This window comes from Lissotriton vulgaris, chromosome 1_1 (genome assembly GCF_964263255.1).
Source record: "Lissotriton vulgaris chromosome 1_1, aLisVul1.2, whole genome shotgun sequence".
Classification (NCBI taxonomy): Eukaryota; Metazoa; Chordata; class Amphibia; order Caudata; family Salamandridae; genus Lissotriton; species Lissotriton vulgaris.
Window position 1 is genome coordinate 277,235,345 of NC_141685.1, and position 23,658 is coordinate 277,259,002.

The 23,658-nt window shown below is 45.2% G+C and overlaps 1 long non-coding RNA gene across 1 annotated transcript in view; it reads right to left on the bottom strand.

Moving 5' to 3' along the window:
• The window catches only part of LOC147746927 (uncharacterized), an 84,170-nt gene that overhangs the window by 52,371 nt on the left and 8,141 nt on the right, over positions 1-23,658 (bottom strand). The gene's annotated exons all lie outside the window — the stretch shown is intronic.

Consider the following 23,658-nt stretch of genomic DNA (forward strand, 5'->3'; position numbering starts at 1 on the left):
TGCTGCAACTGCCCTTTCCAACGCTGTATTGGGTGTTGTGATTGGTGCTGTGGGTCCTGAGATTACCCGCCTCAAAGGTTTGGGCTCTCTCTTTATTATATTAGTATAGACTAGCAGCCCGTCCCGACGTTGTCCGGGTATGAATTGCTGCCGGCCAGTAGTATATTGTTTCGTAGGATTTCATTTTGATAGCATTTCTTATCCGCTCCGATTCACAGTGCACTGCTGATGCACTTAAGAGTGCGCGTTCAGTAGTGTGTGAACTCGAGTTTCCCTACTTCATTTTCCTTGCAATATTATATAGCGCGAACTCGACAACATGGCATGAGCACAATTTACATTACAGAAGAACACATTGATTTGTGGTAGGCACGGGGAGACAAAGCGATTTGCCTGGAATCACTATTGAGCTGATGCCGAGATTCTAACGTAGCTCCCCAGCTCTAAAGTTCGCAATCCTCGAACTTGTGGTGGGAGGTGTGTCTAAAAGTGTATGTCGGTGCTGGGCATCAATGAGAGAGACCTGTGCATTTTTCCAATTGGTGGTGAAAAAATATGAGTATGTTGCTGGAGATGTGGGCCGCCGTGCCACCAATGTACTTACGGGGGAGGGTAAACACCCATTATTCCGCAAATTTCTTTCCGCATACCATCACTCTGCATACTTTCATTACGAAAGTACCATGACTCCGCAATGCCATTATAACGCATGGCATTACATTTTTTATGCTTTTACCACGCATACATTTACAACGAATTTCGTTGTAAATGCATGAATGGTAAAAGCATGTTTTTTAAAAATGTTTGGATAACGCAAGTATGGGTATAGGGGTATATGTTTTGGGGGACTGAGGTATATGTTTTGGGGTGTTTGGGTATTTTAATGGTTCAGATATAGTTTTGGGTTATGGGGTACAGGGGTATTTTTAGGGTTCAGGGCTCAGTTTGGGTTTTGGGGTATAGGGGTATTTTTAGGGTTCAGGGGTAGGTTTGGGTTTTGGGGTACAGGGGTATTTTAAGGGTTCAGGGCTAGGTTTGGGTTTTGGGGTACAGGTGTATTTTTAGGGATCAGGGTTAGGTTTGGGTTTTGGGATACAGGGGTATTTTAGGGTTCTGGGCTAGGTTTGGGTTTTTTGGTACAGGGGTATTTTTAGGGTTATGGGGTAGGTTTGGGTTTTGGGGTACAGGGGTATGTTAAGGGTTATGGGCTAGGTTTGGGTTTTGGGCTACAGGGGTATTTTAGGGTTCAGGGGTAGGTTTGAGTTTTGGGGTACAGGGGTATTTTTAGGGTTCAGGGGTTTGTTTGGGTTCTGAGGTACAGGGGTAATTATAGGGATCAGGGCTAGGTTTTGGTTTTGGGTACAGGGGTATTTTTAGGGTTTAGGGATAGGTTTGGGTTTTGGTTTACAGGGTAGATTTTTAGGGTTAAGATGGGTTAGTGTTTAAGGGTGTTGGGGTATTTTATAGAGTAAGGGTGGGTTATGATTATGGGGTGCAGGGGTATTTAAAGTAGGGGTGGGTGGAATTGGCACGAACTTGGTATACAATAGATCCGCAATATTTTGTTCCGTCAGATTTCCAATTATTAAAACAGAAACCTCATATATTCAAGGTAAAATAACAAGTATTTCTACATGCTAAAATGCATATAGTCATTTCACAAAAGTGAAATAAGCTTCCAGCAAGCAGTGAGAGAGGTGATGATTTTTTAAGATCAAGCCCATGCAAACCATTATGCGAAGAGATTAGCAGTGGGAAGTGAATATTATAGTATCCATATAATTCTACGAGCTGCAGTTCACCTCGTTCTCCCCAGTTGTCCCCAAGAGACAAATGCAATAGCATTTAAAACATTATATATCAAGCTGCAGTTCACCTCGCCGTCCCTAGATGTCCCTGATGAGGCAAATGCAATAGCATTTAAAATATTATACATCATGCTGCAGTTCACCTCGTCGTCCCAAGATGTCCCTGATGAGTAAAATTCAAAAACATTGAAACCCTTTCATGAATGCTAAAAATTATGCTAAGCTTATCCCATAATGCTTTGCAGGGCCTTTTAGTTGTATTTTTGCCCATAACTGTGCTTGGGGTGGTTCTAAGAGAATGGGACCTGCACTGAATTACTATTTAAAGGGAGCAGGAATGTATAGAACCTGGGTAGCAAAAACAACACTTGTGACGGAATGCCCCCAGCGATTGTCACGCCCCCAGCACACACCCACAGCACAATGCAGACACGCCCACAAGGGACTACTTTGCTGGCACGGTTCTTTTACATTTTAAATGTATATGGTGGGCGTCTGCATAGTCTATGTCCTTCTGCTGCAACTGCCCTTTCCAATGTTTTGGGGTGTTTGGGTATTTTAATGGTTCAGATATAGTTTTGGGTTATGGGGTACAGGGGTATTTTTAGGGTTCAGGGCTCAGTTTGGGTTTTGGGGTATAGGGGTATTTTTAGGGTTCAGGGGTAGGTTTGGGTTTTGGGGCACAGGGGTATTTTAAGGGTTCAGGGCTAGGTTTGGGTTTTGGGGTACAGGTGTATTTTTAGGGTTCAGGGTTAGGTTTGGGTTTAGGGATACAGGGGTATTTTAGGGTTCTGGGCTAGGTTTGGGTTTTTTGGTACAGGGGTATTTTTAGGGTTCAGGGGTAGGTTTGGGTTTTGGGGTACAGGGGTATGTTAAGGGTTATGGGCTAGGTTTGGGTTTTGGGCTACAGGGGTATTTTAGGGTTCAGGGGTAGGTTTGAGTTTTGGGGTACAGGGGTATTTTTAGGGTTCAGGGGTTTGTTTGGGTTCTGAGGTACAGGGGTAATTATAGGGATCAGGGCTAGGTTTTGGTTTTGGGTACAGGGGTATTTTTAGGGTTTAGGGATAGGTTTGGGTTTTGGTTTACAGGGTAGATTTATAGGGTTAAGATGGGTTAGTGTTTAAGGGTGTTGGGGTATTTTATAGAGTAAGGGTGGGTTATGATTATGGGGTGCAGGGGTATTTAAAGTAGGGGTGGGTGGAATTGGCACGAACTTGGTATACAATAGATCCGCAATATTTTGTTCCGTCAGATTTCCAATTATTAAAACAGAAACCTCATATATTCAAGGTAAAATAACAAGTATTTCTACATGCTAAAATGCATATAGTCATTTCACAAAAGTGAAATAAGCTTCCAGCAAGCAGTGAGAGAGGTGATGATTTTTTAAGATCAAGCCCATGCAAACCATTATGCGAAGAGATTAGCAGTGGGAAGTGAATATTATAGTATCCATATAATTCTACAACGAGCTGCAGTTCACCTCGTTCTCCCCAGTTGTCCCCAAGAGACAAATGCAATAGCATTTAAAACATTATATATCAAGCTGCAGTTCACCTCGCCGTCCCTAGATGTCCCTGATGAGGCAAATGCAATAGCATTTAAAATATTATACATCATGCTGCAGTTCACCTCGTCGTCCCAAGATGTCCCTGATGAGTAAAATTCAAAAACATTGAAACTCTTTCATGAATGCTAAAAATTATGCTAAGCTTATCCCATAATGCTTTGCAGGGCCTTTTAGTTGTATTTTTGCCCATAACTGTGCTTGGGGTGGTTCTAAGAGAATGGGACCTGCACTGAATTACTATTTAAAGGGAGCAGGAATGTATAGAACCTGGGTAGCAAAAACAACACTTGTGACGGAATGCCCCCAGCGATTGTCACGCCCCCAGCACACACCCACAGCACAATGCAGACACGCCCACAAGGGACTACTTTGCTGGCACGGTTCTTTTACATTTTAAATGTATATGGTGGGCGTCTGCATAGTCTATGTCCTTCTGCTGCAACTGCCCTTTCCAACGCTGTATTGGGTGTTGTGATTGGTACTGTGGTTCCCGAGTTTACCTGGCCAAAAGGTGCAAGTTCTCTCTTTATAATAGTAGTACTAGCAGCCCGTCCCGACGTTGTCCGGGGATGAATTGCTGCCGGCAAGTAGTATATTGTGTTGTAGGATTTCGTTTTGATAGCATTTCTTATCTGTGACAGGCCTGTAAAACGCTCCGATTCACAGTGCACTGCTGATGCACTTAAGAGTGCGCATTCAGTAGTGTGTGAACTCGAGTTTCCCTACTTTATTTTTCCTTGCAATATTATATAGCGCGAACTAGACAACATGGCATGAGCACAATTTACATTACAGAAGAACACATTAATTTGTGGTAGGCAAAGGGAGACAAAGCAATTTGCCTGGAATCACAGGATGTTGACCTGATACCAAGATTCGAACGTAGCTCCCCAGCTCTAAAGTTCGCAATTCTAGAACTTGTGGCAGGAGATGTGTCTAAAAGTGTATGTCGGTGCTGGCCATCAATCAGAGAGACCTGTGCATTTTTCAAATCGGTGGTGAAAAAATATGAGTATGTTGCTGGAGATGTGGGCAGCCGTGCCACCAATGTACTTGCCGGGGGAGGGTAAACACTCATTATTCCGCAACTTTCTTTCCGCAGACCATTACTCCGCATACTTTCATTATGAAAGTACCATGACTCCGCAATGCCATTATAACGCATAGCATTACATTTTATATGCTTTTACCACGCATACATTTACAACGAAGACATGTTTTATTTTAATGTTTGGATATGGTAAGTATGGGTATAGGGGTATATGTTTTGGGGTACTGAGGTATATGTTTTGGGGTGTTTGGGTATTTTAAGGATTCAGATATAGTTTTGGGTTATGGGGTACAGGGGTAGTTTTAGCGTTTAGGGATAGGTATGGGTTTTGGGGTACAGGCGTATTTTTAGGGTTCAGGGCTAGGTTTGGGTTTTGGGGTACAGCGGTATTTTTAGGGTTCAGGGGTAGTTTTAGGTATTGGGGTACAGGGGTATTTTAAGGGTTCAGGGCTGTGTTTGGTGTGGTTGTGTGCGGGGCGCGCGTTGTGTCAAATATTTCATTGTTTTTTCTTCCCAGGTTCTGTACATTCCAGCTCCGGGTGTCCACCCTGCTCCCTTTAAATACCCCTGCACCCCGTAATCAAAACCCACCCTTACTCCTTAAAATACCCCAACACCCTTAAACACTAACCCATCTTAACCCTATAAATATACCCTGTACCCCAAAACCCAAACCTATACCTAAATCCTAAAACTGCCCCTGTACCCCAAAAACCAAACCTAGCCCTGAACCCCATAACCCAAAACTATATCTAAAACCTTAAAATACCCAAACACCCCAAAACATTTACCTCAGTACCCCAAAACATATACCCCTATACCCATACTTACCTTATTCAAACATTAAAAAAAAACATACTTTTACCATTCATGCATTTACAACTAATTTAGTTGTAAATGTATGCGTGGTAAAAGCATATAAAATGTAATGCCATGCGTTATAATGGCATTACGGAGTCATGGTACTTTCATAATGAAAGTATGCGGACTGATGGTCTGCGGAAAGAAAGTTGCGGAATAATGGGTGTTTACCCTCCCCCGGTAAGTACATTGGTGGCACGGCGGCCCACATCTGCAGCAACATACTCATATTTTTTCACCACCGATTTGAAAAATGCACAGGTCTCTCTCATTGATGGCCAGCACTGACGTACACTTTTAGACACACCTCCCGCCACAAGTTCTAGAATTGCAAACTTTAGAGCTGGGGAGCTACGTTCGAATCTCGACATCAGCTCAACATCCTGTGATTCCAGGCAAATTGCTTTGTCTCCCCATGCCTACCACAAATGAATGTGTTCTTCTGTAATGTAAATTGTGCTCATGCCATGTTGTCGAGTTCGCGCTATATAATATTGCAAGGACAAATAAAGTAGGGAAACTCGAGTTCACACACTACTGAACGTGCACTCTTAAGTGCATCAGCAGTGCACTGTGAATCGGAGCGTTTCACAGGCCTGTCAAGGATAAGAAATGCTATCAAAACGAAATCCTACAAAACAATATACTACTGGCCGGCAGCAATTCATACCCGGAAAACGTCGGGACGGGCTGCTAGTCTATCTATACTACTATTATAAAGAGAGAACTGTGTCCTTTGAGCCAGGTAAACTCGAAAAGTACACCACCAATCGCAACACCCAATACAGCGTTGGAAAGAGCAGTTGCAGCTATGGCAAATTTCATCGGATGTGCAACTGACAGCCTTGGTTAGGCATTGGAAAATGCTATGACGCACATAAACACTTCAGGGGCGAATCTTGGCGCCTAATGCTAGATGGACGTATAAATGCACAAATATCCCTCAAAGGTAAAGCTTACAGCTGTTTCCTCTAGAGGGGGGTTGCTTGTGTGTTTTCTCATAGAGACCGGGACCCAGTGTGTGGTAGAGTTTAGAGCCAGACTTCATAGTCTGTGTATCAAGAATTGTTCTGGCCTCAGATGTCTGTAGTGGTGCTACAGTAGAGCCAGTACTTGCAGTTGTATTATTTTGCTTGTCAAAATAGGGCCTTGGATCTCGGTCATCGATCAATGTCATGGTGAGTGCAGGTATGTGAAATGTGCTCCAGGAAACCATCATGTCACCATTATATTACTACTGGCACCTACCAGCTTTTTTGTTTTTTTTAATTTGCAGCGGCTGGCGGTGATCCTCTCGTGAGTCTGAGTGTGTGAATATACTGCCGTCTTTTCCGCCAGGAGATAATGGGCACCCCAGCACAGCAGGCCTCTCCACCACAGCCCAGGGCACGAGATTTCCATATACCAGTCTGTGCGTCAGACGAAGGGGGGGCGCAATACTCTGCAGGACCCACCGAGGCTTGAAACGTGCAGCTGTCGTAATTTGACAATGGCCGAGTTAGCGCTTAGCTGTGCTACACGTTTTTCCCTCTAAATTGACTATACTCGAAAACGCCATTTTGTGTGTTACGGCGGCCATTTTAGGGAATGAGCGGCCTCGTGGTCAGCATGCCCTTTAGTCCGTTGTCCGTGCCACTGACCACTCGATTTTGCCCAGCAACAGGCTATTTTTAGCAACGGTCAAGCCTGTACATGCGCAGTTCCAACTGACCAGTCACCCCTCAGGAATGTGCCGCCAAACTGACCAGTGGGGTTGTAACCCCTCCCATGAGTTGGCTGTGCTCCAAAAATGACCATATATGTACATAAGCTCTGTAACCTTGTGCCGCCTATCTTTTTATTGCTTGTAAATTGTATAAAAGAGGGACTCACACCAACGTTCGGTGTGATACTTCTTGCATTGCCGAAGGGTTCTGTAGGAATGTACCACCACCCCATGGGGTCTTAATAAACTTGTTCTTTGTACTTTTCAGTTTCCGTGCCAACAGTTCTTTCGGTGTAAGTGGGTTATCTACGGAGCATGTAGGCCTTGGGAACCCGATACCACAAATTGGCGACCACGAAGGGACTCATCGGCGACTCGGATGCCCGAAAGAGAGGTCGTGCCGAAGGTTTAGAAACTCGCCATGGACGCGTACGCTGCCACCGAGTGACCCGAGTCTTGGCACCCACGGTGTTTCTTCCCTTCCTTCCGATCTGACCTTCCAGGTGGCGCCGGTCTCCGACTGAGTTCTTGATCGTCTGCGTTGCTGGATAAGTGCCGTTTGGCTGATTCGATTAAAGACCTTGGCAGTTGGAACCTGGATATTTGATTTGGGTAAGATTTGTGGTCGGTAAGGTAGTCTACGAACGCTTACTGAAGTTCTATGATTTGTGATCGGTAAGGTAGTCTACGGACGCTTACTGAAGTTCTATGATTGTGTCTATGATTTGAGTTAGCTAACATTTGTGACTTTGTGACCTTTGAATCATATGTGTAGTGCACTTCACATAGGCAGGCATGTAGAGATGTTTCTCTAATTTTGTTCTTTTTACTCTGAGCGGCACATTTGTGTGAAGTACTGTAAGTGCCAGTTATATAGTATCACGCTTTCGTGATACTCTTTTGAACATGCCTGTTTTAAGCACACTCCGAGGGATGTGCTGTCTTGGAAATGGTACCTCAATTAGGTTAGCGGAATCACAGCCGGCTCCCCCAGAAGGAACTCCAAATCGTGAAATGTACATAAAATTTGGCCTTCCCCCTATAATGTACAGTAAATTATGGCATAAATATACTAAAACTGATCCTGAGTTACAATGGCCTCTACATGGGTCGTTCGATTTGCGAAAGGTTCAGTTTGTGGAACAATGTTTGTTTCAGCGCAGGTCTAGACAAAATATGTTTGATTGTGTGCGAATGTGGGAGAAAGCGGTGCGTGAGCGTATGAAGCGTGAGGTTGCCTTGGCGGACAAAGAGCAGCGCAAGGCTGCTCGAGATAAGGCTTTACAGCTTGAGGAGAAGGAGGCACAGGAGAAGATAGAGAGGGAGGCACGGGAACGTAGTTTGCAAACAACTGGTCAATTTCCTATTCGTCGTCCGCTCTATCCTGTCCTTACTAATGACATTGATGATTTTTCATTACTAGATCGCTCCCCGCCGCCATATGTCAACCCTACGGCTCCGACCGAGGATTCCGGTGATGAAAAACAGGATAAGTCGGGAAAGGGAGGAAAATCTAGTGTCAGGTTAACTGCGGAGAGAGCCGCGGACTTCCGTAGTTGGGCCCGTAAAGTGAATACGAATTTTGTAACTGTGTCTGACGTTGTTGCCAAGAGGGGTAAATGGACAGAATGTGAATTGTTGTGTTTTCTGACTACTCTGGCTGATGAAGTTTTTAATACATTTCGTAAATATTCAGAGACGTTAGAACCTAAGGCTGTGTCGGTTCATCGTGAGAATTTGGATAAAGGTTTATTTGTCCTTGCAGATGTCGATACCTTTTTCAAGCAATTGATCCAGCTGCGGGATGAGACGTCCAAGCTACGGGAAGACCAGAGAAAGAATAAGGAGTCCGTGCCGGGGTCCGATGCCCAGTCGAAGGAGTGTTCTTTGCGGGGTTCAGATAAGAATTCTAACGTGCATGTTATGCCTATGCGTGAAGCTGCACCTTTGTATGTTCCCCCTAAGGGAGATGGTACAGATGAGGATAAAGCGTCGAAGGATGCGAAGGGGTACTTTATATATAATTGGGTGTATACACCTTGGAATAGAGCAGATGTTATGGCGCTTAAAAATTCTTTGCCTGATCTTAGGAAAAATCCGACCGCATTCTATGAAGGGGTGGAAGGGGCTATTTCGTCCTGTGTCATGACCCTTGTTGACATAGATCTGTTTTTTGGGTTAATTCTTCCTCCTGATATGTGGAGATTGATTCGTAAAAATAATGATGAAACACTGCTCGGGGGGACGTGGAAAGAAATAAACCAGGCTGATTTAGACAGGGAGCCTGCATGTAAGCCATGTGATTTGATTCTAGACCTTCCGGCGGCAATCCTAACTAAACTAAAAACGCTCGTTCCTTCTAAAAAGATTGATTGGACCATGCTAGCTTCGTGCAAACAAAAGTCAGATGAAACGGTGTCAGATTTGTTTACACGCTTCGAAGAGGCATTTCATGATTATAGTGGTCAATCGTTAACAGACGACACGGGTAGGCACTTGTTTGTAGATAAGTACGTGGCTAATCTCCTACCGGAGATTGCAAAAAGATTAAAGTCGAGTGAAAGTTCCTGGGCCACGGCGACCCCTGCATCTTTGTTAATTATGGCTCAGTATTATGAGCGGCAGGAATTGGAGGCTAAAGAAAGTGTTGATAAGAAAGCGAAGGAGTTGAAAACGAAGGTGATGTTGGCACAGGTTCGTGGAACGCAATCTAGAGGGAATGATAGAGGCAGGCGAGGAGGGGGTAATGCGTCGTACGGGCGTACGGATATAGCGGAGGATCAATGTGCCTATTGTAAGGAGTTTGGGCATTGGGCCGATGATTGTCCGGTGCTTCGTGAGCAACGTAGTCAGCGTGGTCGAGGAAGTGGAAGGTCGAGAGGTAGTTACTCGGGGGCGAGAGGTAGCGGAGGTGATCGTAGCAGGTTTGAAGACAGGGGCCGTGGCCAGGTTGAACGTAACACGTTTGATAGACGGAACCAGTATCAGATATCGGAGGGTGAGAATGTGGAGCATCAGGATTATGTACATGCATAGGATTGCGTAGGATGGGGTACGGAATCAGTTGAAGGGCCAGTAGATCAGAGTGGTCCATATATATTAGCGGGCATTTTGGGTTCTACTGATCAGTTTCTAGTCGACACAGGAGCTACTCGTAGCGCTTTGTCTAAAAACTTGGTTCCGAGGGCTCCCCTGTCTGGCGACATGATAACATGTGTAGGGTTTGATGGCACACCCACTCCTAGCCCATTATCGAAGCCTCTTGCACTTTGTCTTGATAAATTTTTCAGTTTTGGTCAATTTTTGTTGTCACCTTATACCGCAGATAATATTCTGGGCATTGATTTGCTCAAATATTTTCGAGCAACGATACGGTGCGCTCCGGAGGGAGTGCAAGTTATTTTGAACGACAACTATCCAGACTCAGACAGGTTTTGTACTATAAAAGAATGTGAAGCATTAGCTTCTCTCCCTCACACGTTATGGGCAACCTCAGATACGGATGTGGGACAGATGCTTATTCCACCTATTCGGATTACTGTAAAGGAGGGAGTACTCTTGCCACGTGTACCACAGTATAAGATCTCCAGGGAAGGTGAAATTGCTCTGACACACATTGTCCAATATTTGATCATTGCAGGGGTAGTGGAGGAAGTTCCCTATAATGTTTGCAATAGCCCTATTCTTCCAATTCTTAAGAAAGATACTGACGACAAGGTCTATCGATTTATTATTGATTTGAGAGAAATTAACAAAATTGTCATTCCCCAATATCCGGTGGTGTCCGACATCACGACATTGCTCACATTGGTTCCCCCGACGGCGACGACATTTAGTGTCATCGACCTGAAAAATGCGTTCTTTTCCATTCCCATTCATCCTGATAGCAGATATTTATTTGGCTTCACATTAAATAATAAATCGTATAGATTTTGTCGTGTTCCACAAGGTTACACAGAAAGTCCTAGCATTTATAGCCAGGCTCTAAAACGACAGCTTGATTCTTTTGAACTACAACGTGGAGTAGCCCTTATCCAGTATGTTGATGACCTCTTGTTGGCTGCAGACACTTATGCACAATGTGAGGAGAGTACGATTGCTTTACTTTCCTTTTTGGCTCAGAATAATCACAAAGTTTCGAAGAAAAAGATTCAATACTGTAGACCCAAGGTGACCTACCTTGGTCATCTTTTGTCTAAGGAGGGGCGTGCATTAACATCAGATCGAATTCAGGCGATACTAGACACACCAGTTCCCCGCACTCAGAGAGATGTACGCGCCTTCATAGGATTAACATCCTTTTGTAGACAGTGGATTATGGGGTTTTCACATATTATTAAACCTTTGTTAGTATTGCTGTCCAAAACTACACCAATGCCCCTTGAATGGACAGATGAATGTCAAAATGCTTTCGACCAACTGAGACAGGCTCTTTGCTCTGCACCCGTGTTAGGTACACCAGACTATTCAAAGATTTTCACATTGTACGTGCACGAGAAGGATGGGTGCGCGTTATCAGTGTTAGTGCAAGCACAAGGGGATAAGCAGAGGCCATGTGCGTATTTCTCAGCCATTCTTGATCCTGTAGCACGAGGATCACCTGGGTGTTTTCGAGCAGTTGCAGCAACAGCAGTAGCTATACGGCAGAGTGAGGGAATAGTATTATCGCACAAGTTGTTGGTGCTAGTTCCCCATGCAGTAGATGCCTTGTTAAATCAAACAAAGACTCAGTACCTCACGAGTGCACGGTTAACAGGATATGAGCTCACACTTTTGGCGCCACATATCACATTGAAAAGATGTGCTACCCTGAACCCTGCCACTTTATTGCCCTATCCGGTTGAGGAGGGTCAGGAAGAAAAACATCATGATTGTGTTTTCCTGACCGAGGAACAGACAAAGGGTCGTTGAGGCTGCCAGATGGTACGACTTCCGCAGCATATGCGATCACGACACTTAAGACAGTGGTAGAAACAGCACGAATACCACAAAAATCGGCTCAGGCAGCAGAGCTGATAGCCTTGACAAGAGCCTGCTAATTGAGTGCTGGCCTATGTGTGAACATATACACGGACAACCCGTACGCCTTGGGAGTAGCACATGACTTCGGGCTACTCTGGAGAGAACGCGGGTTTTTAACTTCTCATGGAGTACACATTATGCACGGAGAGCTGGTGCGTGATCTCCTAAATGCGTTGCTTTGTCCAAAGAAAGTAGCGATAATTAAATGCAGTGCCCATAAAAAGATCACTGATAAAGTGGGCCAAGGAAATGCTTTTGCAGACAGCATAGCGAGACAAACAGCCATGTCCCGATCTGACTCCCCCATGTACGTAACAAAATCGCAAGCTGAGCGATGGTACGATGCTAGAGCGGAGATACTAGACATCAAAAAATCAGCGACTGAAGCAGAACTTGCGGCATGGGCAGCAGATGGGGTGATAGATGATGAAGGTTGTTGGAGAAGCAAAGACATGGAGAAATGGAAATTGCCTGCAGCTTACTTGCAGGCGATGGTTCAGATGACGCATGGATTAGCGCACGTGGGAGCTCTTGCGATCACTCGATTGTTATCATGAGTTTGGGAGCATCCCGAGATTGCCAATGCTGCCAAGAGAGTAGTGCAGACCTGTCTGATATGTTTACAACACAATCCTGCGAAAGGGACCCATACTCCGAAAGGAGGGTTCGTTCCACCTTCTGCACCATTTGAGGTACTCCAAATGGATTACATCCAGCTTGAGCGCTGCAATAACCTTAAGTATGTCCTAGTGGTGGTGTGCGCTTTTAGCAAATGGGTTGAGGCCTTCCCCACGAAAGATAATACAGCTTTAACAACAGCTAAGGTGTTGCTCAAGGAGTACTTTCCTCGCTTCGGAGTTTGCAAATTTTTGTGGAGCGATAATGGGCCTCATTTTGTTGGGAAAATTGTGGAGTATGTGTTGAAGGGGTTAGGAATCCAGCAGAAGTTTCATGCTGTGTTCCACCCTCAACGATTTACAAAAAGGGGGTGGTGATGAACAGAGTGTCTGAGTTAAACAGACCACTCTTACCCAGTCCAAAGATCAGGGCTTGATCCATCACCGTTATTTATCTCACTGCCCCATCCCAGCTCAGAACCTGGCTATATGCAATTCAGAGCCTTCTGCTTAATTCAGAGACTCTGTCCCTCACCACCCCTTGTTGTAAATATTTTTGTCCACCCTAAGCGTGGAAGGGTATTCTCAGATGTGAGACCCTTGCTCATTGCACCATCAGGATTCAAGCAAACCGGGCCGAAGACGGCTGTAATGCCAGAAACCGGTCCCCGGGAGCTTGTTTCCTTCCCAGTGTAAGAATTGGCTTTTGTAGTTTGGTTTGCCCTGTTCCCATCATGCACTGGGACAGGAACAGACTAATTTGCATACAGCCAGGTTCTGAAACTGGGATGGTGCAGTGAGCTAAAAAACGTTGTTGGATCTAGCCCTGATCTCTTGACTGGGTGAGAGCTTTCTGCTTAATTCAGAGACTCTGTCCCTCACCACCCCTTGTTGTAAATATGTGTTCCACCCTCAGTCAGCAGGTCTTGTCGAGCGGTACAATGCCACGTTGAAGCTGAAACTGGCTAAGATTGTGGCGTCCACGTCATTGAAGTGGCCAGATGCCTTGCCGCTAGCATTGCTCTCTCTTAGATCAGTGGCCCACTCTCGAACAGGCCTCACACCGTATGAAGTGGTGTTTGGGAGGCCTATGAATATATGGGTGGTGCCTAAGCCGCGATTGATTCATGATGTGCCTTGTATAATGATGAATGACTATCTGGCACGATTAACAAATGATTTGCTTTCTATGACAATTCTACTGGAGAGGCTCATAATCTTCGTCCTGGGGACTTTGTGATGATCCGATCGTTTGAGAGGGCGAATAGCTTGGAACCGAGGTGGCGTGGCCCCGAGCAGGTCCTCCTGGCTACTCGAACAGCTGTACGAGTGACCAACAGAAAGCGGTGGGTGCACTCAACTCACTGCCGTCGTGTTTCTCCGGATCTGGTGAATCCTACCGTGCTGACTGACTACAAGGAGATTCTGGATAAAGAAAAGAGCCCAGCTGTGACATCGGCCGAAGTCGAGGGAGCCTTCCCGGACCACACCGTTTCTGGACGACAGCGTTACGATCTGCGGCCACGATAAGGAGAAGATTTTTTTGGTTTTCGAGACTGGTTGGTTACCGCTCTGGGGTTTGTGAAACGGAAACCGGGAATCTCAAGGGGGGGGATCAGTTCTGCCAAGAGTAGCGACACCCGTCTTGACCCCGGAGAAGAAAACAACGGCTACCTCGGAGCTCAGCACCGTATTTTTCTTTTTTAGGTATATATTTGAGACATTGAGAACTCTCTGAACTATGGCGTCTTCTGCATCACGTGACAAAAGAATACTTGGTGCCATCCTGTTTGTCTTGACAATCGTGGTGATAGCAGTAATAGCCTGGGTAGTGGAACTTGTGGTGCCTGTACGTGAACATTTGCTGCCAACTACCCCGGCTCCATCTGAACATTTTCACTTCACTTTGCCTTACCATGAAGAACGGCATCGACAGACTTATTTGAACAATAGCTTTATTCAAATTTTGCATCATACTCACAATATGACAAACACTTCAAATTGCTGGGTGTGTGGGATGTTGCCTGGGCATCAGAAAAAGGGGGGCACTCCACTCATTCCACTCCCATTTTCGCATAATGGTTCCTGTAACGCCTGGTACACTCTTCTTTTCACCTTACGATGGCCAACAAAAGGGGGGGTGCTCTTCCGTTTGAACAAAGTTTGTTACCATGACCGAGATGGGTATCCGTGAGCTGAGGGTACTCGATTCGAATGGGAAGAGTACCGCCCCGATAACGTGTCTGCTCCCCGTGTTTACAGTAATCAAAGGAACATTAATATGACCAGTACACATGTTATTAATGTCATCACTACTAAAGCAGACCTTTGCATTCGTAATAAAGGTATAATCCCGGTGGGAAAAAGTGAATGTAACACGACACTTACATTTGACAGTCCAAACGGTATATCATTTGTGGCATCCCAAAATACGTACTTTATTTGTGGCAATAAAGGTTACCATCAGCTTCCTTTAGGATGGTTAGGCACATGTTATGTATCGTTTGTGTTGCCCCCTGTATTCATCGCCCCACCAATGTACCATAATGACTATATCCTCTATCATGACTTTGTACTAAATCGTGCTAAACGTGCTGTGGTCTTGGATGACATCGATCAGACTGATACTGCCTTACAGCAATATGTGGACTTTAATTTGGGATTGTTTTCCTTTGTGGGGGCTGCACTGAACAGTCGGAAAATACGATGGCTGACCGTGTTGTTGAGGCTGTAGCCAATGATACTGCTATTGCATTGGGGAACATAACAGAAGAACTCCAAATTTCTAGGGTTGTTACGCTCCAGAATCGCATTGTTCTAGATGTGGTTCTAGCTGACCGTGGGGGGGCATGTAGAATTATCGGAAGTAGCTGCTGTGTGTACGTCCCGGATAATTCGCCTTCTGTTTATGATGCCATTTCCAAATTGCACAAAATAGCTGCTGAAATACACCCGGACAATGGAACTTGGACTCTTTCAGGGTGGTTCTGGTCGATGCTTACCACCTGGGGTTGGAAACCGCTGACAATTCTTTGTATCATTGTTGGGATACTGTTCTTTGTATGTTTATGTGTACAATGTGGTCCAGCTTTATGTTCCATGTGTTTATCGGTTTGTATACCATCAAGACGAGCTCTTGCTCAAAACAAAATGATGCTTCATAAAGAAGTAGCTCAAATCATGCTAATTGATATTGAAGATGAACATCCTGATTATGTCCACTATGAGGTAGCTTCAGCTAAACGCTAAAAGGGTCGTCTGTCGTAATTTGACAATGGCCGAGTTAGCGCTTAGCTGTGCTACACGTTTTTCCCTCTAAATTGACTATACTCAAAAACGCCATTTTGTGTGTTACGGCGGCCATTTTAGGGAATGAGCGGCCTCGTGGTCAGCATGCCCTTTAGTCCGTTGTCCGTGCCACTGACCACTCGATTTTGCCCAGCAACAGGCTATTTTTAGCAACGGTCAAGCCTGTACATGCGCAGTTCCAACTGACCAGTCACCCCTCAGGAATGTGCCGCCAAACTGACCAGTGGGGTTGTAACCCCTCCCATGAGTTGGCTGTGCTCCAAAAATGACCATATATGTACATAAGCTCTGTAACCTTGTGCCGCCTATCTTTTTATTGCTTGTAAATTGTATATAAGAGGGACTCACACCAACGTTCGGTGTGATACTTCTTGCATTGCCGAAGGGTTCTGTAGGAATGTACCACCACCCCATGGGGTCTTAATAAACTTGTTCTTTGTACTTTTCAGTTTCCGTGCCAACAGTTCTTTCGGTGTAAGTGGGTTATCTACGGAGCATGTAGGCCTTGGGAACCCGATACCACACAGCAGCACTCCCAGTCACAACTGGTCTCAAAATGGCAGTGAGCCTCAGGCAGGGCCCTTCCGACCTCTTCAATAGTGAACCTTGGGTACGTTATTGGTGCGCTTTCACGCTGGTCAGTTTGCTAGAGCTACAAGCTCTTGGCTGCCGCACCACAGGGGTTCTCTTCGTCTTTGCAATGAATCAGCTAGGGCACATCCCCGAGTAGCATGGGGCTCCTCAGCACTTTTCCGTAGGCTGGCCGGGCCTGCCCCAGCAGCCCACTGTTGCACTCGCAGCTCCTGGGTCCCCGGGTGGGAGGGGAGGGGGTTCAGCACTCCCTTCTGCCGTGGCCACAGCAAGCTCAGTCCTCCGAGGCTCAGGATGGGGCGTTGTTTTTCCTTTCCTTCTCCCTCTCGCTGTTACCGTCAGGACTCAGTGGTAGCAAAGCAGGCCGAATCTTCTGCAACCCTCTAAGGCCGCAAACGCTATCGGGCTGCCCGGCTATAGTGTCTCGGTCGCCACACCGGCAATGCCCAATTTGTGCCGGTGCTAAGCACCGGCACTTTTTTCTCAAAAACTCTATTGTAGGGGTGGGCAGAATGAATCATTTGTAAACATTCAAGCACAGGATACCTCACTGTGAGGTACAGAAAAAACACTGCTGCCCGCCGTGAGGGATAGGGTTTCATCTGAGGGAGGTACTCAGAGGATGGGCTCTGTGAGACATGATTTTTGAGCAGCTGTCGGAGCCTTTGTTAGTCTGTCTGGAGCTCTGTCCGTGTGTACTTCGCCTTATCTCTTCCAGTCACCTCTGTTTCTTTACCTCCCATCAATCAAACATCGTGCTTCGGGCCCCCTCTCTTCTCATGTCTCTGTTGGAAACTCTCTGCTCCTCGCTCTCTCTGCCTCTACACCCCGTGGGCTCCTCTGTGTGTCTCACTACCTCGAGCGCCCCCTGTCTCGCGGTTTTATTTACCATTCTGTGCCTCGAGCTAAAGCACCCTGCAAGCACAACATAACCCCACACAAATAACATAACCTAACCTAACATGACATGGGTATTTGTTAAGCACACGTTCACTCTTGGGTATCTTGGCGCTGAATAACAGATGTTTATTGTTACCCAACTCAATGAGACTCATTTTATCGTCCTCAGAAGGATGAAATGCTGAGTTGACCCAGTCTACTTACCTCTGTCTCTCGGTGTCTGACAGTGCTGTGGGTCTCTGAGTGTGAGTAAGCTGACAGTGTCTAACTGTATGACTGTGCCGTGAGTCTCGGAGTTTCAGTAAACGGTCTAGTTACTTACCTTGGTCTGTCTGTGTCTGACTATACTCAGTGCATGACTGAGCTGTTGGTCTCTAAGTGTCTGTAAACGGTCCTCTCTAGTTTCCACTGTCTGTCTGCCTCTCAAATAACGTCAGCCCACCTTCAGGTGTCTCTGATGCACCTCCAGCCATGCCTCCTTTCCTCTTTCTATTCTTGCTTTCTTACACCCTCATCCATTTCCCATCCTCCCATTCCTTGGTGCATTTCTTCCTTCTTCCTCCTTTCATTCCATTCTTTCTTTTTTCCTGGTCCTTCCTTCATCCCTTCTTTAATTTCTTCTTTTCTTACCTTCAACCCTTCCTTCTGCTTTCCTTCCTAATTTCCTTTCTTTCTATTCATCCATCATCCACTTCCTTTCTCCCTCATTCCTTCTTCTATCCCTTCATTTCTTCCTTTCACATTCTTTTCTTATTTCCTCCTTCTTTATCCATTACTCATTTAATTCCTCATTCCATTACTCACTGCCTGAATTTGTTGCGGTCTTCTTTGATGTATTCCTTCCTTTATACCTTTCTTTCTTTTAAACAGCACAGTACAAGCACATTCTCTTTAGTTTATAAAGCTGCATCAGGCCCTCAAATGACCCTACTACTGGTAAAGTTTGAATTTACACACATTTTCTAATTTGAGTTCACTTTAAAGTTGTTGCCATAGGCTTCCCAAATGTTACAATATGTTATATGGATTCGCAGAGCGCACTAATCAGGTGAGGTCTTTGATGTGCTTATGTGAAGAACTAGGTCTTCAGCTCCTTGTGAAACTCAAGTGAGGAGGTAGCTCTAATGTGTTTAGGCTTATGGATGTGGGTGGAGGTCAAAAAAGGAAGTGGGTGGAGCCACTGGAGGTTGTGGACGGAGCCGGGGAAGTGGATGTGGCCTCCTAAAAAATGTGAGCACCTGCACTTCATATTTTACAAATTAAGCACTGCACACCGGAAAGCGGAAACCACTTATACAGTAACCACAATAATCCACCTCCAAATTGTTTTTCTCATAACGCTGAATTAAGTTACCTTCCTAAATGAGCATTGCTTAAGCCAATGGCTCTGGCCTATAAATGAAAGAAGCTCTTCATTTCAACATTCAATAACTCATTATGCATGCTCTCATTCGACCTTGAACTCTTGAATTCATGCATTCATCCATTGACTCGATTTTCAATTCACTCCCTTATGAATGAATGATGAGATTTATAGAGCACAACTATCACACCGTGTGGGCATCATGGCACTAAAGCAGAAACGAGACAGGAGGGGAGAGCAGTGGTACGATTCTACCAGATCAGATGAGTGCGAAAACTAAATTGTCACACTCCCTTTGCAGCCAAACCTCCTGGCTTTCTCAATGCCAGGTTTTAAAAAGTCTTGAATTCAATGTGAAAATCCACATGACTAAAATATTGCGCAGCACACCTATAGCAATCCTAGTATTTGCAAAAATTATGTAAAAGTCATAAGGGAATTGTTTTTTTAGCTTTGCACACCTCCCAGACGTGATTGACTGTTATGTCAAAGTGAAACATGCTGTAATTCAAAAGCTAACATAATATTAGATTGCCATACATCTTTCTCCGTATTTCCTGAAGAAAAATGAAAATTGCACACAAGTGCACAAGGCACTGTGTAATCTGCTAACTAGTGCCGCTCCACCCCTTGAGACAAATTCCTAAACCTAGATATTTGTCACACTGGCGCTCCTGGCACTGCTCTGGAACAAATTCTCATTCTGCTCATGTCCAGCTGAAATTACTTTTTACGAGCAACTTACCCAGATGGTAGCATTTTAAAGTAATAAGTATTCTGTTACACGCTTCTGTAAAAGTCATTTGAATAGGACGTAAAAAAATGCTCCCCCTTTGATTAAAGTAAAAAAAAGTTTTAAAAGTTGAAAAGCATTTCTTGTCTGCCAAATTTGCCACAAGTACAAACCTGTTGCAGGGTTTGGATGGGGGTGCAAACCATGAACCCGCGCTTATTGGTGGGAAACGTGCTGCAGGGTGGCTGTACATCGAACAGAAAGGGCTCAGCGTCAGCTAAGGGGCTTCACTAAATCACGCTATCAGGACAATCATCTCAGAAAGTCGAACCATATTTTCAGTTATGTCAATTTCCTCTTACCCCAGCTCTAGTCACTTATCTCTGATCCCCTGCCTTCAGCAAGTAGCCAGCTGGATGGCCGGGTGTGAATTCAACGAGAACAAAACTGAAGTTATGCAGCTGGGCAACAACTTCTGCAGAAATCTCACTAGCCCTCTACAGTACGTTGCCTGCCTCACAAAGCTTGATAGAGAGTCTTGGGATGTAGCTGAACCACCAAACTAAAAAAACTTGCTGCCAGTTGTTACGGCACCCTGAGGCTGTTAAGGAAGGTCCTTTTGTAGGTGGCTCTATGTGTAGGTGGCTCCGTCTGTATGAGGGTGGCTCTGTGTAGGTTGCTCTATGTGGGTGGCTCTGTGTGGGTGGCTCTATGTGTGCGTGGGTGGCTTTGTGTGTGTGGCTGTAAATGCAATAGGTCATGCATTTGCGAGCGATTAAGCTATTGGCAATGTGAATGACAATGCCATTTATTTATGATTAAAAAAAAAAAGTCATGAGCAATGCCAATGGCTCTACCTTTAATAATGCCGAGACCATTGCATTGTAAATGCTTGTTTTTAATGTTTGGATAAGGTAAGTATGGGTATAGGGGTATATGTTTTGGGGTACTGAGGTATATGTTTTGGGGTGTTTGGGTATTTTAAGGGTTCAGATATAGTTTTGGGTTATGGGGTACAGGGGTAGTTTTAGCGTTTAGGGATAGGTATGGGTTTTGGGGTACAGATGTATTTTTAGGGTTCAGGGCTAGGTTTGGGTTTTGGGGTATAGGGGTATTTTTAGGGTACAGGGGTAGTTTTGGGGTATAGGGGTATTTTAAGGGTTCAGGGCTAGGTTTGGGTTTTGGGGTACAGGGTTATTTTCATGGTTCAGGGCTAGGTTTGGGTTTTGAGGTACAGGGGTATTTTAGGGTTCAGGGGTAGGTTTGGGTTTTTGGGTACAGGGTTATTTTTATGGTTCAGGGCTAGGTTTGGGTTTTGGTGTACAGTGGTATTTTAGGGTTCAGGGGTAGGTTTGGGTTTTAAGGTACAGGGTTATTTTTATGGTTCAGGGCTAGGTTTGGGTTTTGGGGTGCAGGGATATTTTTAGGGTTCAGGGCTAGGTTTGGGTTTTGGGGTACAGGGGTATTTTAGGGTTCAGGGGTAGGTTTGGTTTTTGAGGTACCGGGGTATTTTTAGGATTTAGGTATAGGTTTGGGTTGTGGGGTACAGCGTATATTTATAGGGTTAAGATGGGTTAGTGTTTAAGGGTGTAGGGGTAATTAAGGAGTAAGAGTGGGTTTTGATTATGGGGTGCAGGGGTATTTAAAGGGAGCAGGGTGGACACCCGGAGCTGGAATGTACAGAACCTGGGGAAAAAAAACAATGAAATATTTGATACAACGCGCACCCCGCACACGCCCACACCCCCAGCACACGATATGAGAAACGGCATGAAGGGCTGAAACATGGCATGAAGGGCGTAATGTAAAAACAACAGTTGATGGAAAGAATGCAGAACAATGTCATACATTCACCCCAATACAGAGATCTAGGCCTAAACCCATCATTTTTTTTTCACTCTACACCTCATCAGCCTTGACCCTGTGCTTCATGGGAACATTCCAGGCTGAAATGCCAAGCCATGTGTTTCCTGGACCGAACTCTAGCATCCTAGGACCGATTTCTGGCTATCAGCCGTCTTTAACAAGGATAACTTCACTCCAGTGGTTTGGCGAGCATGGGAGTCACGTCTGAGCATACCCATCCCACTCGGGGTGACAAATGCAAAAACAACAGTTGATGGACAGAATGCAGGACAATGTCATACATTCACCCCAGTACAGAGAGCTGGGCCTAAATCCATCATTTTTTTTGCACTCCACACCACCCCAGCTCAGACATGGCCATAAGCAAATCAGCCTTGACCCTGTGCCTCATGGGAACAGTCCAGCCCGAAGGGCGGAACGTACCACACGCCCCAGCATTTGTCACCCCCCCCCTCCCCCCCCAGCACAAGCCCACAGCACAACGCAGACACGCCCACAAGGGACTACTTTGCTGGCACTGTTCTTTTACTTTTTAAATGTATATGGTGGGCGTCTGCATAGCCTATGTCCTTCTGCTGCAACTGCCCTTTCCAACGCTGTATTGGGTATTGTGATTGGTGCTGTGGTTCCTGAGATTACCCGCCTCAAAGGTTTGGGCTCTCTCTTTATTATATTAGTATGGATCTCGGTGGAATGACAGAAGCAACAAAAATACCAGTCTGGCTGCACATTATACTAAGCACAGATTTTTAGCTTAGGTGTTTTAAGCAAAGCCCTTATTTACATTGAACACCCAATTTGGAGAGACCCCCAGTTTTTTCATCCCACTTAAGGCTCTGGAAACAACACCATGTCACAGTCGCCTAACGTCCAGGCACTTTGCATTATGCACGACTCATGCGTTTAACTTTTTCAGATTGCCTATGTGCAGGGGCATAGTGAACCCTCCTCCACCCCACCCCTTGCTTTGGGAACTACAGTCAGGGTAGAGTTCTTAATGGGCCTCTTCTGTCTGCAACTCTGCAGAAAAAGGCTCAGCTCATAATTGATGTGAAAAGGCGAGTAAGTAAGGGATGGGATTGATGAGTGAAACAATGGATGGATGAGTGAAAGGGTGGATGATGGGTAAGTGAATGGGTGGATGGATGAGTGAAATGATAGATGGATTGATGAATTGATAAGTGAAAGGGTGAAGGGATGGACGGATGAGTGAAAGGGTGGATGTAAGGCTGGATGAGTGAGTGAAAGGGTGGGTAGATGGACAAGGATAGATGAGTTTAGAAGTGAAAGGGTGCATGGATAAGAGAAAGGATGGATGGATGAAAATAGGTTCAATGGATGGATTCATGAGTGGATGAGGAGACAGACGGGTGAGTGGATGGAATGATGGATGGCTAAGTGAAAGGGGGATAAAGAGAGAAAGGGAGGATGAGTGGATGGCTGACTGAATGGGTGGAAAGATGAGTGACTGGGTGAATGAAAGAGTAAGTGAAAGGATGGCTGGATAGGTAAATGGCTGGATGGATGAGTGAATGGATGGGTGGGAGAGTTGAAGGATGAGCACGGATGGATAGGGCGAGTGGATGGATAATGGGTGGATGAGTAAAAGGGTGGATGGAAGGATGGATGAGTGAAATGATGGATGGAAGCATACGTGATAGATAAGCTTGTAAATTGTTGAATATGGACATGGATGGGCACACACATGGAAGGTCAGAATGAATGGTGAAAGACTGAATAATGGATGAAAGTATGATTACACATTGTAAGCCCCATTATCTTAAACAACATTTTCTATACATTGACTTTCATGTTTATATGAGTCATAGTCTATATAATACGTGTGTGATGTAACGCACTCCGACACTCTGCCGTACATACGTCGAATGAGTAACACTATAAAAGAAATTAAATACACATGAGAGAAGGTCTATGTGAAGATGAGGGGCACCATTGAAGTGTGGTAGCCTGGCCCAACTGGCCGGATCGGGCATCTCCCTGTGAGTTGGAAAGGTGGGGCGGGGCAAGTTTTCTTACCACAAAAAGACCTGTACTTTTGCTTAAAGCGCAGCGCATACTGAAAAACCATGAAGTGCACAATTTTCTCAACCTAAAACAAACTTATTTTCACTTGTGCTTAAGTGGTTGTCTATTCACTTACTTATATACTATGGCGCAACCTCCTCTAATGTGTCTGTAAAACTTTGCTTTTGTCCTGAATTTTGACCTCCTGTCCTGAATTTTTGTCCTGAATGTTGACCC